The sequence below is a fragment of the Ciconia boyciana genome, chromosome 2 (assembly GCF_034638445.1).
Source record: "Ciconia boyciana chromosome 2, ASM3463844v1, whole genome shotgun sequence".
In the NCBI taxonomy this organism is placed as follows: domain Eukaryota; kingdom Metazoa; phylum Chordata; class Aves; order Ciconiiformes; family Ciconiidae; genus Ciconia; species Ciconia boyciana.
This window is the reverse complement of record NC_132935.1, coordinates 21,303,164-21,315,692: the sequence shown is the minus strand read 5'-3', so window position 1 is coordinate 21,315,692 and position 12,529 is coordinate 21,303,164. Positions and strand designations below refer to the sequence as shown.

The 12,529-nt window shown below is 42.2% G+C and overlaps 1 protein-coding gene and 1 non-coding gene across 8 annotated transcripts in view; one reads left to right on the top strand and one right to left on the bottom strand.

Moving 5' to 3' along the window:
* The window catches only part of OXR1 (oxidation resistance 1), a 355,322-nt gene that overhangs the window by 110,373 nt on the left and 232,420 nt on the right, over positions 1-12,529 (top strand). The gene's annotated exons all lie outside the window — the stretch shown is intronic.
* TRNAL-CAG (transfer RNA leucine (anticodon CAG)) lies at positions 9,227-9,309 on the bottom strand. The gene has a single exon. It is a non-coding gene; the product is annotated as a tRNA-Leu (tRNA).

Here is a 12,529-nt window from a genome sequence, read left to right as displayed (position 1 = left end):
CCCAGGTTTGTACAGGGCTTGTTATATCATACTAGGTTCGCCTTAATCCCTGTAATCTTTTTATGACCTCAATACAGCATGACTTCCACCCTTTTATCCATTTTTCAACCAAGGTAGAAAACCTGCATTATTATTCACTTAACTTTTCATCCAGAAGAAATGGAGCGTTCTCAAGAGGCAATCCAAAACTGTGCAACAAACTCCATGAGGGGCTGGGGATGACCACGCAGTCTTAGCTTTTGTCCCTATTTGATCTTCTATCTTTAATATAACTCTAAGACACTCTTTGCATTAAATAACCACAGTGAAAGAACAACACCAGTGGCTTAAGCCTTATCATGGTGAACTCTTTGGTTCCTCTGCATGATGAGTGATTTGTCAGCTCTTTCTATTCATCTTATTTTAAGTGCATATTCTCCTATGAACTGTACTGTCAGATGAAACCTTCCCTCATCCCCAAAGGCCCATTTTTTTTTGTTTGTTTCTTAACATGGACAAGGTTATTTTCTGAACACAGAATTGTAGGTCTGATTTCCTAATATCTTTCTCTATTCCTGCTTGATGTTTATGAAAAAGTGAATCTGAAGACTGGAATAGATAAGGCTGCTTTCTTAGCATGAATTATCAGGTACCATTTCAGATGTATATAGCAGATGGGGAGTCTCATGGGAAGGGGAGAAATAAAGGCAACAGATGCATCATAAGAGCAAAAAAGCTATTTATGAGAATAGTTCCAAGATGGAAGATGCCATCAAAAGGTTATTTACCTTTTGGCAAATCATTGCATTTTGCCTGACTTTTTCTAATCTGAGAGATGAGAAATAGTTTGGCATTTATTATCAGAAACTACTTGTAAACAGAATTTTCTTGTTTCTCTGGGTATTATGGAGCAATGCTAGATGCCTCTAGTGCTCATGACAAAGACAGACAAAGAAAGGAATCCTTATGGACAACATGGGGGAAAGTCCAGCACCCAGAAAAATGAAGTATCTCAGAGTATTCCAATAAAAGTAATGAATGCTGTGGTCTTAAGACCTTTGCTGTGGTCTTAAAACCTTTCTAAGATCACCACTTGCAGAGTGTAAGGAGACATGAGAAACATTGCCCTTGTAATAATCCCCACCCCATACACCAGGCTTGCGTGCGGCTCCTCAGGCAGTGCATAGGCAAGCTCTGGATTTTTTTGCAGCAACACGCGAATGCTAAGAAGTTCAGGAAACGTAAGAAAAAACTTTTTTTAATGTGAAGGTGGTCAAACACTGGAACAGGTTGCCACGAGGTTGTATGGTCTCCATCCTGGGAGATAATCAAAACCTGACTGGTTATGGCCCTGAGCAGTCTGCTGCAGCTGAGCCAGCTCTGAGCAGGAGGATGGATTGGAGGATCCCTAGAGGTCCCCACCAGCCTCAGCGACTCTGTAGTCTGTTGTAGGCTATGAAACACAAAGAAATACCTCTACGTTATGAAGCCTCTGAACGCCAAATTCCCAGGAGCAGGGAAGCTTTGTCCTACTGTTTGTCCTGCTGTTTGCCACCGTCTGTATTGATTTCTCCCTCAGGGCTGGTCTTGGCCACCATCCCAGAGGATGCTGAGCTAGGCTGACCATTGGTCTGATCCAGCATGGATGTTTTTGTGTGTGTTAAGAGGATACTGGGCTAGACTGCAGATAAGGAGTAAGTCTAATTATGGAGGAGAGGTTGTTTAGGAGAGGAGGGTAAAGCAATGCAGCTATACCTGTGATCCATGCAGGGCAGCCCAGGGAGAGTCCTGACATTGAGCCATGTTTCTCCTATGGGCATTGTAACTCAGGGTGGAGATGCTGGACATTGGGCCAACTCCAGTGTCCCAGCCTGATCCACCTGGGTCCTGTGCTCACCTCTTCTCTATGAAAACTCAGCACAGCTTCCTCTTAATTTTAACTGCGTTTAGTCCAGTTGTTGGGGACCTGACATTATCCAAAGAGCTAAACAAATTGATGTTTGTGACGTTTGACCGCTGGGCAGCTGGGAGGCTTCAATTTCTGTTATAACACTTGTTTAGTTTCACCTGTTTAATAGATAGGACTATCGCATTAATGGTTGACATCTTGTTAGGGTGTGTGAAAGGTTTGCCACAAACTCTAAAGGCCACAATAGGAGAAGCCAAAAAGGAAATATTTGAAATGTGATACTTCTGAAGTTAGAAATGGAGATGAAGCAAAGTAAATTAAGTTAGAAAAACAAAACAAAACCTCCAAACCCCAAAGACTGCTTCTTCTTCAACTGTGAGTCCTTCTTGTCTTTCTTTATAAATGTCAGTTTCTTTATAAATAAACAATTTGCTCTTTTAAAATAATTGGTGATGACTCAATAGCTCATCTTTATTATTGTGTATTTTAAATATGCAGACTTCAGCAAGTCTAAATCTGTATTCTTTGGGGAAAAAAATAAGGCTTTAATCATATTCAGACCTAGCCTCCCTTTCATCTGGTAGTTTACTTGCTTTGACAGGTGAATATAACTTTCTGAGATCTGTGTTTTGTTTTTAAACCCACTCACCTACTTATATAACTTTCCTTACATAGAAATTGTAATTTTTATTTTACCTTAACTGACACCAGTCAGATAGAGAGGCAGGTGTATAGACTTTTGCAGTTTATTTATTATATTCCAGTTGGTGTTTATAATATTCTCTCCTGAAAATTAAGTGTTTCTCATATAAAAAGGGAGGTAAGCCAAATTGCACATGGCAATGCAGAGGTATTTTTTATTATTGTTATTCAGTAAACCCCACACCGGATACTGAGTAAAGGATCTTGACACTGCTGTTGCTTGGATATCTTCTGCTTTGCCCAGCGCTGATTGCCACAAGGCTGTATATAGCTCTGCTCCTCATTTTAGTTAATGAGAAAGAAAGGTGGGAAAGCATGTAATTTTGTTTTCTTAGAGGTTGTATGATGTAAGGCTTGTGGGCCCTCCTCTTTGAGGAGGCATTAAAGTAGCTGGGTGCTTTGGTGGGGCGTCTCTGTAGCCGTACAGCAGCGATGGGGACCATCCGCTGATGCTGTGCTGTGTTGGGGAGAGTGGGAGCTGTCAGAGCCTAGCACTAGCACTGAAGGAACAGGAAAATAAATTCATTCCAGTTAAACATGAGTGTGAAATTACTACTCTGAGGTAAGGGTGAATATTTCTAGCAGCAAACAGCCAGTGGATTGGCCCACAGTAAAAAGACAACATTACCTTTCAAAGGCGAATGTGACTTTTGCAAGTGGAGCAAGACTTTGGCTTCAGGACAGGCATACCTACAAATAAATACTGTTTTTTTCAATCGTTTGCATGTGTTATGAAAAGCACTAGCAGCAGAAAGATTAAGAAGCTGCCCCATATTGTGATGATGACTGCCCATAGGAGATGCATGCGCAAGCTTGGCTTGCAGCAAGTGGCTTCTGCCTGTGCTATCACAAGCATCTCTATGCTATCAGAAACGGCTATGTGTTATTTTCACTTTCCGGGCTCCCGTGTTTCCTCATGCCAAAGCTGCCCTTTGGGCCTGCCCCTCTGCAGTGTGGCTTATGCCAGTAGAGATCCAGGACCCCTGCACTGAGAGAGGAGCTTCTGCCTGCATCATCTTTAAGGATAGACTTGCATTGTCTGAATTGATTCCAGTTCATAAAGCTGACATTTAATTGACATCAGAGTTAACCATCAATGTCCTCAGCAGAGTTAGTCCAGCTTTCATGTTTTAATAACTGTGAACAGCACGGAGCCCCAGGTAGATTCCTTTCAAGGTAGATTCATTAGGGCAAAAAAGATCATTAGCTGCTGGTAATGGATTGTTTCTCAGTAAGATAAACGCAAATTCAGACATGCTTTGAACTGCCAGTGTAGGCTTGTTTCAATGACAAAGGGAGCAGGTGAGCCATGGTATCCTGATTATTCCTTTTACTTCTGTTTTAAAAAAAATCTTTGAAGACCACAAAGTGTTGGAAATATACTGTTCTATCCACTAATGAGCAGTAGAAGTAATGAGATATCTCAAAACTCCCTCAGTATCCACCTATTTAGTGTATACTTGGCTGAACTTCATCTAATTCTTTTCAAAGTGACGTGTGGATTTGGTGTCAGGAGAGAAATACTGGAAGCAGTTTCCATCCATTTTAGTCATTCAGTCACTCATGCTGAGTGATAAGCACTGATCAGATCTGGGTATCTATTATGCTTTGTGATGAGCATATAATGAGATGGTCTCTGCCTTGCTGTATTCCCCTCTAGTCCATGGGCAACATTCATAAAACCAGGATGAGAAAAGTTTGGTGATAGCCATTCGTTTGCTGGAAATTTTATATGAAGGAAAAAATACTATGTGGCTATATCCTTTTATGACGGTGCAGTGGTGGTAATGGTAGGAGCCCAGCTTGCCCATAAAATTATCTTTTTCCCTGAAACCCCTTCAGGGGGATTTCACATAGGGTGTGGGGTCAGCCTGGGTTCTTTCCCCTTTTGGTCAATACGGGCTCTGCTTACAGGTACAGCTCTGGCTGCAGCTGCCACACAGAAATAAGGGAATCCTTATTCCTTATTAATTGAGAGATTGTATTTAACAGAGGCTTGCTGAAAGAAAACTGCTCCTTTGGTAAAGCACAAGATCTTCCTGTGGCTTTTACCTCCTGTTTGCATTGGCATCCTGAAGTATGTTTGTTTGAAAAAGTGTATAGTCCCTTTCTTTAAAACAAAACAAAACAAAAGATTTGTCATTCTGTGTATCTTACTTACCAGAAGCACTCCCTTGTGCACCACTCCAGAGAGATAAAAGATTTCTGAGCTGCTTGGGGTTCTGTACTTCTCGCCTTGTGACATTTTCTCACAGGAAATATTCACAGCATATGCAAATGTTGCAAGTTTGGTCTTAGTCCTTGTGACTAGCAATGGCTAAGATGTATGCAGTTTTAATCTCAGAAAAAGTCGATCATGTGCTTCCTTTAATAATGGAAGTTATTTAAGTCTGGACATCTTGTCTAGCTAATATGATTATTTTGGTTTTAAATTGACTAGAGAGCTGAACATATTCATGTGAAGAGTTTGAACATAGCCTCACTAAACAGCTTGTATATAAAAGAGTGCAGATATTGGCATGTGATTATGAAATAGCTAGCGTACACACTGATAATCAGATTTTTTCAAAATTTGTTGTTCTTTCCCTCAAATGCCTCTCTAGATTCTGTCCAGTCCATCTTGTGAAAGTTTCTGAAAGCCAATTTATAGGAAGAGGCCGTCTTCACAGAAATCACTACTATCAGTTAACGTGTGCTTTGCCACAATTTGGTGCATATTCTTAATGGTGACTGTAACCTACATAACAATTAACAACATATTTGGCAGATTTTTTGTTCTGTGCAGATCTTTAATTCAGGATAAATGATCTGCTAGAGAGCAAGGAATTGAACTTTCTACAGGGATTTCTTGGTGAAATCCTGTGGTCTTTGTTGTTTATGATGGCCTTGGATTTAACCCTCCCTCTCCCTCTTTTGTTTTGTCCATTATTATAGTCTGTGAATATGGAAGAGTTGACTTGGCAGAATATTGTGTTTCATTGTGTAATTATATTGAGAATCCAAATGAAATCTCATCTGCATTCCTAATTCACCCATTACAATGTGTTACTAGAAGGGAAATGCTGTTAACTACAATCTGCGCGGAGCTCATGGCTGCAGACTTTTAAACCCATGGCTTTGTGCATCCTGTTGCGTTGCTGCGGTTTCATAGATCCAGCAGCTCCTGTGCAGCCTTGTCCAAAACGGAGATTTGAATCAGGGGATGAAATCCTAGGACCACTGAAGTAACTTCTTGTCCTGGTTTCAGCTGGGATAGAGTTAATTTTCTTTCTAGTAGCTGGTATAGTGCTGTGTTTTGGGTTTATGCTGAAAACAGTGTTGATAGCACAGGGATGTTTTAGTTGCTGCTGAGCAGCGCTTACACAGAGTCAAGGCCTCTTCTGCTCCTCACCCCACCCCACCAGCGAGTAGGCTGGGGGTGCACAAGAAGCTGGGAGGGGACACGGCTGGGACAGCTGACCCCAACTGACCAAAGCGATATTCCATAACATATGACATCATGCTTAGCATATAAATTAGGGGAAAAGCTGGCTGGGGGTCCGCTGCTTGGGAACTGGCTGGGCATCGGTCAGCAGGTGGTGAGCAATTGCATTGTGCATCACTTGTTTTGTATATTCTTTTTTCATTATTATTATTTTCCCTTTCTTTTCTGTCCTATTAAATTGTTTTTATCTCAACCCACGAGTTTTACCTTTTTCTTTTTTTTTTTTTTAATTCTCTCCCCCGTCCCACTGGGGGCAGGGGAGTGAGTGAATGGCTGTGTGGTGTTTAGCTGCTGGCTGGGCTGAACCACAACACTTGTGAGCTGCCATTGGAGTTAGGGTTTTTCTTATCCTGAATGGTGGCCAGAGCCCTGTGCAGTTCTCTCTCTCTCCCCCCATGCAAGCCCCTCAATGGGGATTAAAGTAGGGTCAGGAAAGGACTGTAGAAAAAAGCTACAGTTCTGAATAGGTGTTTGAATGCATAATGTATTTAGTGAATGCCTTCTCACTTGTAGTTTTCTAGGATGCTTGAACCATCTCAAATACTGTAAGTACATCTGTTCTGATTTATATGATCTCAAATATTCACATAATTGAAATGAAGCTAAGGAGGTTCTAGACCTCAAATTTGCTGTTTTGCTTGTGACATACAATTATTTAATGGTTTATATATCTCTCTCTCTATATATGTAGCTCTATCTCAGTTATATTTTTTCCTCAAATTAGGAAAAGCCTACACTATCAGTTTAGATCAAATAACTTCTAATAATACTCGGATTGATGCCTGTATAAGGTAGATAATATACTACCATTGTAAATTGTGTTGATGGGACTTCAAAGACTAAACAACTAGGATGCTGGTTTTAGGTTTCATCAAAATGGATCCCACAGGAAGACCAGGCAACCCTGCACCCTGCAACTTGCAGTTGTGGGTTACTGCTTTAGGCAGCTGCCTATTGATTTTGTTGTATGTCTGGCAGACCCAAACATGCCAGACTTGCTGTGCATTCATAGCAGGCAAATGTGCTGCTTTCCGAATTCCAGTACTGGTAGAATTGCTGTCTGGAACATGGAATTAAAATACTGATTTAGCATTAACAGTTCAGGAGATGGTGATCTTAACATTGCTTTCTGCAAGGATGTTCTGCAAAACATCCCTGTATACGTTGATGGACTCTAGTGCTGCTTGCCTACTAAGAACAGATGGGCTAACACCACCCCATGGGTTAAGGTTCTGGAGAAAAACAGATACATATCTTCTGTACACAAGGTATGGTAGATAAGTATTTTGGGTAGGTAAGCAACTCTACTCAAGGAATGTTTGGTAGCATTTGCAGATGGAAAGCATTAGTTACCTTTGTCGGAGTCTGTGTTAATATCAGATAATTAAAACACTCCCTCACTCTGTTTCTTCCTCTGCAGTAATTCATTAATTCATCTTTTTTAGCTGCAAATTTATAATGATCTAGTGCTATGTGTGTTCAGGGGTCATTACTGTTTGTCTGCTGAGTGTTTGCAGTACTGGATATTTAACATTTACAGCTTATGGTGCTAAAAATCCTTGTCTTCCACTTCATTCATGGGAAGAGTGTTCTTGTGACTGATGTTTGTGACCTTGTTTTTCAGAAATGTTTTCTATTCCAGAATGTCACTTAATGTGTACTTTAAATATGTAACATGAAAATTTAATTCATTTACCAATTCATACGTGCTTTTGAGGGGTTTTTAAATTTTAACAAAACGAGAACATAATGCAATATCCAAAGTATTTGGGAGAGCAAGTTAAAAGAAAGAAAGAAAAAAAAAGCTAGTTTTGGGAAGCTGTAGTTTTAGGAAACATCTGGAGCCAAAATAACTGCTCACCTCTGGCAAAAGGAGGAGGGAGGGAGATTCTGGCTTCTCCCTCTCATGCTCTGCTCCACTCACTGTCCTGCTCTTGCCACTTAAGCAAGTGCCGCAGCTTTCCAGGTGATTGCCTGGCAGGTGGGTCCCACTCCATGAAGCAGCAGAAGACCAGCTCGGGGGAGTAACGATTCTTGCTATGTCAGTGAGGCATATAGCTTGATATCCACCATCAGAGCTAGTGCAGGGAAGATGCAGGGCTAGCGCAGGCATGGTGGTGGGGAGGACACAGAAACCCCACCAGATTTTGGGGGTTGGATTCTGAACTGCACCTTCTTTAGGCTGAGACAATTAGATCTCCCAATTTAATTTAAGACCTCTTTTTTTTTTTTTTTTAGAATAGAATAGAATAGTTCCAGTTGGAAGGGACCTACAACGATAATCTGGTCCAACTGCCTGACCACTTCAGGGCTGACCAAAAGCTAAAGCATGTTGTTACGGGCATTGTCCAAACGCCTCTTAAACACTGACAGGCTTGGGGCATCGACCATCTCTCTAGGAAGCCTGTCCAGTGTTTGACCTCCCTCTCGGTAAAGAAATGCTTCCTAATGTCCAGTCTGAACCTCCCCTGGCACAGCTTTGAACCATTCCCACATGTTCTGTCTCTGGATACCAGGGAGAAGAGATCAGCACCTCCCTCTCCACTTCCCCTCCTCAGGAAGCTGTAGAGAGCAACGAGGTCACCCCTCAGCCTCCTTTTCTCCAAACTAGACAAGCCCAAAGTCCTTCACAGGACATACCTTCCAGCCCTTTCACCAGCTGTGTTGCCCTCCTCTGGAGGCATTCAAGGACCTCCACATCCTTCTTAACTTGTGGGGCCCAGAACTGCACACAGTGCTCAAGGTGAGGCCACACCAACACTGAAGACAGCGGGACGGTCACCTCTCTTGACCGGCTGGTTATGCTGTGCTCGATGCACCCCGGGGTGCGGTTTGCCCTGTGGGCTGCCAGGGCACGCTGCTGACTCACGCTGAGCCTGCTGCCCACCAGCACCCCCAGACCCCGTTCTGCAGGGCTGCTCTCCAGCCACTCCTCTCCCAGTTTATTCTTGTGCCTGGCGTGACTCCGTCCCAGGTGCAGGATCCAGCACGCACCTCCCAGTTGGGTGTCATCAGCAAACTTGCTAATGGTGCACTCAACTTCTGCCTCCAGATCGCTGGTAAATGTATGGAACAGGACTGGCCCTAGAATTGAACCCTGAGGAACGCTGCTGGTGACTGGTGGCCAGCCAGAAGTAGCTCAAAAAGGGAGCTGTCAGAAGTGGGATTCGAACCCACGCCTCCAGGAGAGACTGCGACCTGAACGCAGCGCCTTAGACCGCTCGGCCATCCTGACCCACAGGCTAGTAGTGGTACTACTGTGGAATTTGTGTATTTGTAGATATTTTTAGTGATGCTGTATTGAGCTATTTTTTCACACAGAGGATGTTAAAAAATATTCCAAACTAAAATGTATATTGTGGTGAATCTAATGTAACTATAATAACTGATGTTAATTTGGTACATGCAGCTGTTTCACTCTGTGAGTACCTGAGTGTTAGTATGTTGAGAGAGAAGCAGGGACTGTTGCACATAAATTACAAATGCCATGTAGCAGAAGTTTGAAGGTGTACGGAAATGAATAAAAATGTGGTATGTTGCACAAGGGCACTGCTTAAGGCTGATTTCTTTCCTGTAATGTCTATGAAAATCCCCTTGAGACAGGTGCAAGTTATTCATGGTTAGAGTTCTCTGTGACATTTGAAAGGGGACTGTGACACTGAAACAAATTGTATGTCCCCGTGCTGCATTTTGATAAAAGGAATTCATATACTTGAAAGCTGCATCTAGGAAGCTCTAAATATACAAATTTGATCAGGATTTGGGAGTAAAAGTCACTATGGAAGGCGAGAGGTGTACTTGTTTCCAAGCATCAGCTTTAGAATCTAATGGCTCTCTTTGGAATGTAAATTCAATAGAAAAATCAAATTTTGGAATGGGACAACCAGAAACTGACTGTCAGAAATGGCAAGTATACCTCTGGCCCCAAAACATAATTATTCCCCAGAACCTTAAGGAACAATATTTTCCAATGGCAAAAAGGCTACAGTCTCTACTAGATTGGTCAGAAATTGATACTGATTTTATTTGGTACTGGTATTGGAGGAAAACAGTTCCTACTGTTTGGAGAAACCAGTTCTGGCTCCAGTTTATCAGTATCTTGCTTGCACACGGGAGCCCAAAGTGCTGGACCCAGTACTCTGATGCAGTCCCACTGGTGCTGAGTAGAGGCAAATAATGACTTGCCTTGACCTATTGGCCATGTCCTTCCTTGGAGAGACACAAGAGTTGACTGGACAAGGCCCTGTCTTGTCCTGACATCAGTTAGATCTATCTTCAAAGTCCCTGCTTTGAGCAAGGTGTTAGAGCAGATAAGTGCCAAAGGTCCCGTCAAGCCTGAATTGTTCTGTGATTCTACAATTATGTGCCATAATTTTGAACAATTTCATGTAACAACACTCTTAAGAATTGAGAGTATTAACGCTGTACCTTGGATATGTAGTTAATGCATCCTAAACCTTTGCATTTTTACCCTTGTCCTCATTCTAGGGCAACAAGTAGTCTTGTCTGAGTCCTAACTACGTGTAAAGACTAGCCTACATAACCAATATTTTTATAACATACTGGAAATTTTATGCTTCTTGTTATGATGGGAGACAGAAGGTATTCTGTAATGCATTTCAGCGTTCCAGTCTTGGAGAAAGAGCAGGCCGGGTTGACTTATTGGGAGGGATTCTTATATGGGCAGAGGTGCAATTTACCCATATTTAGAATTAGTAATATATTTAAATGCTGTGGCAGTAGGGGCTTGGTACCAAAGGTCACAAAACCTGTTTATCTGGAGTCAGTAGTTTTGCCCAAATCAGAGTCCTAGCCAATGTGGTGGTGGTGGTTTTTTCTTTTGTTTTGTTTTGTTTTGTTTTTTAAACCGTAACTGGTGGAGTTGACAGAAATGGAATTATTCCAGTTTTGGTAAGTCTCCTTGCCCCCTGTACCAAGATGGGCAGAGTCCAATAAGCAGAAATACAGATGGCAGAAGTGTGGCCATCAAAGGCTGCTCACAGAGTAGCAACTCCAGAATGAGCTGGGTTTGCAACCTACACCCTTTCTCCTGTCAGCACATAGCTGTTTGGGTCTTTAGCCAGCAGCTCCAAAACCTCATGTTCACTACTTCAAGACACAGTGATGATGTAAAGCTGATTAAATATATCTTGAATGGCTGGGAAAAGTAACTAAATAGGTCTTAATTTAAATCAAGGCTAAGTCATAAAGCCATTACCCATTGGCTTCAAGACTCGTGAATTGCACAAGGAAGGCTCTTCTTGCAGAACTAAGTGCGTACCAAATGGTGACCTCAGTGAAGAATCAGCCCAAGCCTACTCCTGGACAGCACCGGAGTCTCCTTTACCAGTGAGAATCTTTTGGCCCAGAACTTCCATAGTTAACTCTCAGGCTGTTGCCCAAAAATCTGCTGATCTGGCCAGCTTACTGGTCAAAATGTAGTGGTACTTAGTTTGCAAAGGGTGGATTCAGCCCCAATTGCTGACCCAGAACTCAATTTCATATAGGAGTTGCCATACTGACTGAATCGTGCTCTAGTGAGCGAACTGGAAACCTCAATAAAAATTACATATTTATAAAGATGTATGTACTCCCCAACTACTTTGACACAGACTTAACTAACTGCCTGTCCATCATGCAGCTGGACTTATTGGACTTGGGGCAGGAGGTTGTTCTGTTGCAGGATGTTGATGGGCTCCAGCAAATGTGTTCCTCAGCCACTGAAAAGAAGTCCCTGTGACGTGAGGTGCATTGGTATTATCCATTGGAAGGGGCAGCTCTACTGGTTCCCGAGTTGTCGCAGATGAGTGGAATGTACCTCAATCAAAAGAGAGAAGCAGCAATATGTTTTATTGAGGTAAAATAATAATTTGACAGAGTTCAATAAATTTGATGGAATTTAACAATGTTTTAACAGTGGTTTGGCAAGGTTCAATAAGTTTGATGGCAAGGTTCACCTTATTAATTACTGCATGGAAGAAACATACAAAGGAAAATTGAGTTAGAATGGAGTTAGAATGATTCACACAGAGACCAGAGATGCAAAGAGTAAGGAACACCCTCCCGTTGAGTCACAAGGTTGAGTGGACCACATTGCTTTCTAAACTCCTTATGGAGCCTAGATGTAGCTGGATCCAATCTTAGTCTCAGACTTGGACAACGGTTTATGCCTAATGGAATTATCTATACCATGTTTATAATAATATTGAGTAGCTACATGGATTAGTAATGCTTCATTAGTATTAATTCAGCATGCTATCAGTCACTTAACCAAGGATCTGTCGTGGGTAAGGGATCTCTCCACCTTGGGCGAGGAAGGATCTCTTAGTCTCAGGTAAGGAGTCTCAACCCTTGAGAGGCGTCCCTGCTGAAGGGAGAGTCACCTGGCGTGCAGTCCAGCTGCAGTTCAGGGAGAGCTCAAATTGGGCACATCCTGATGGTTATGTTCATAGAGT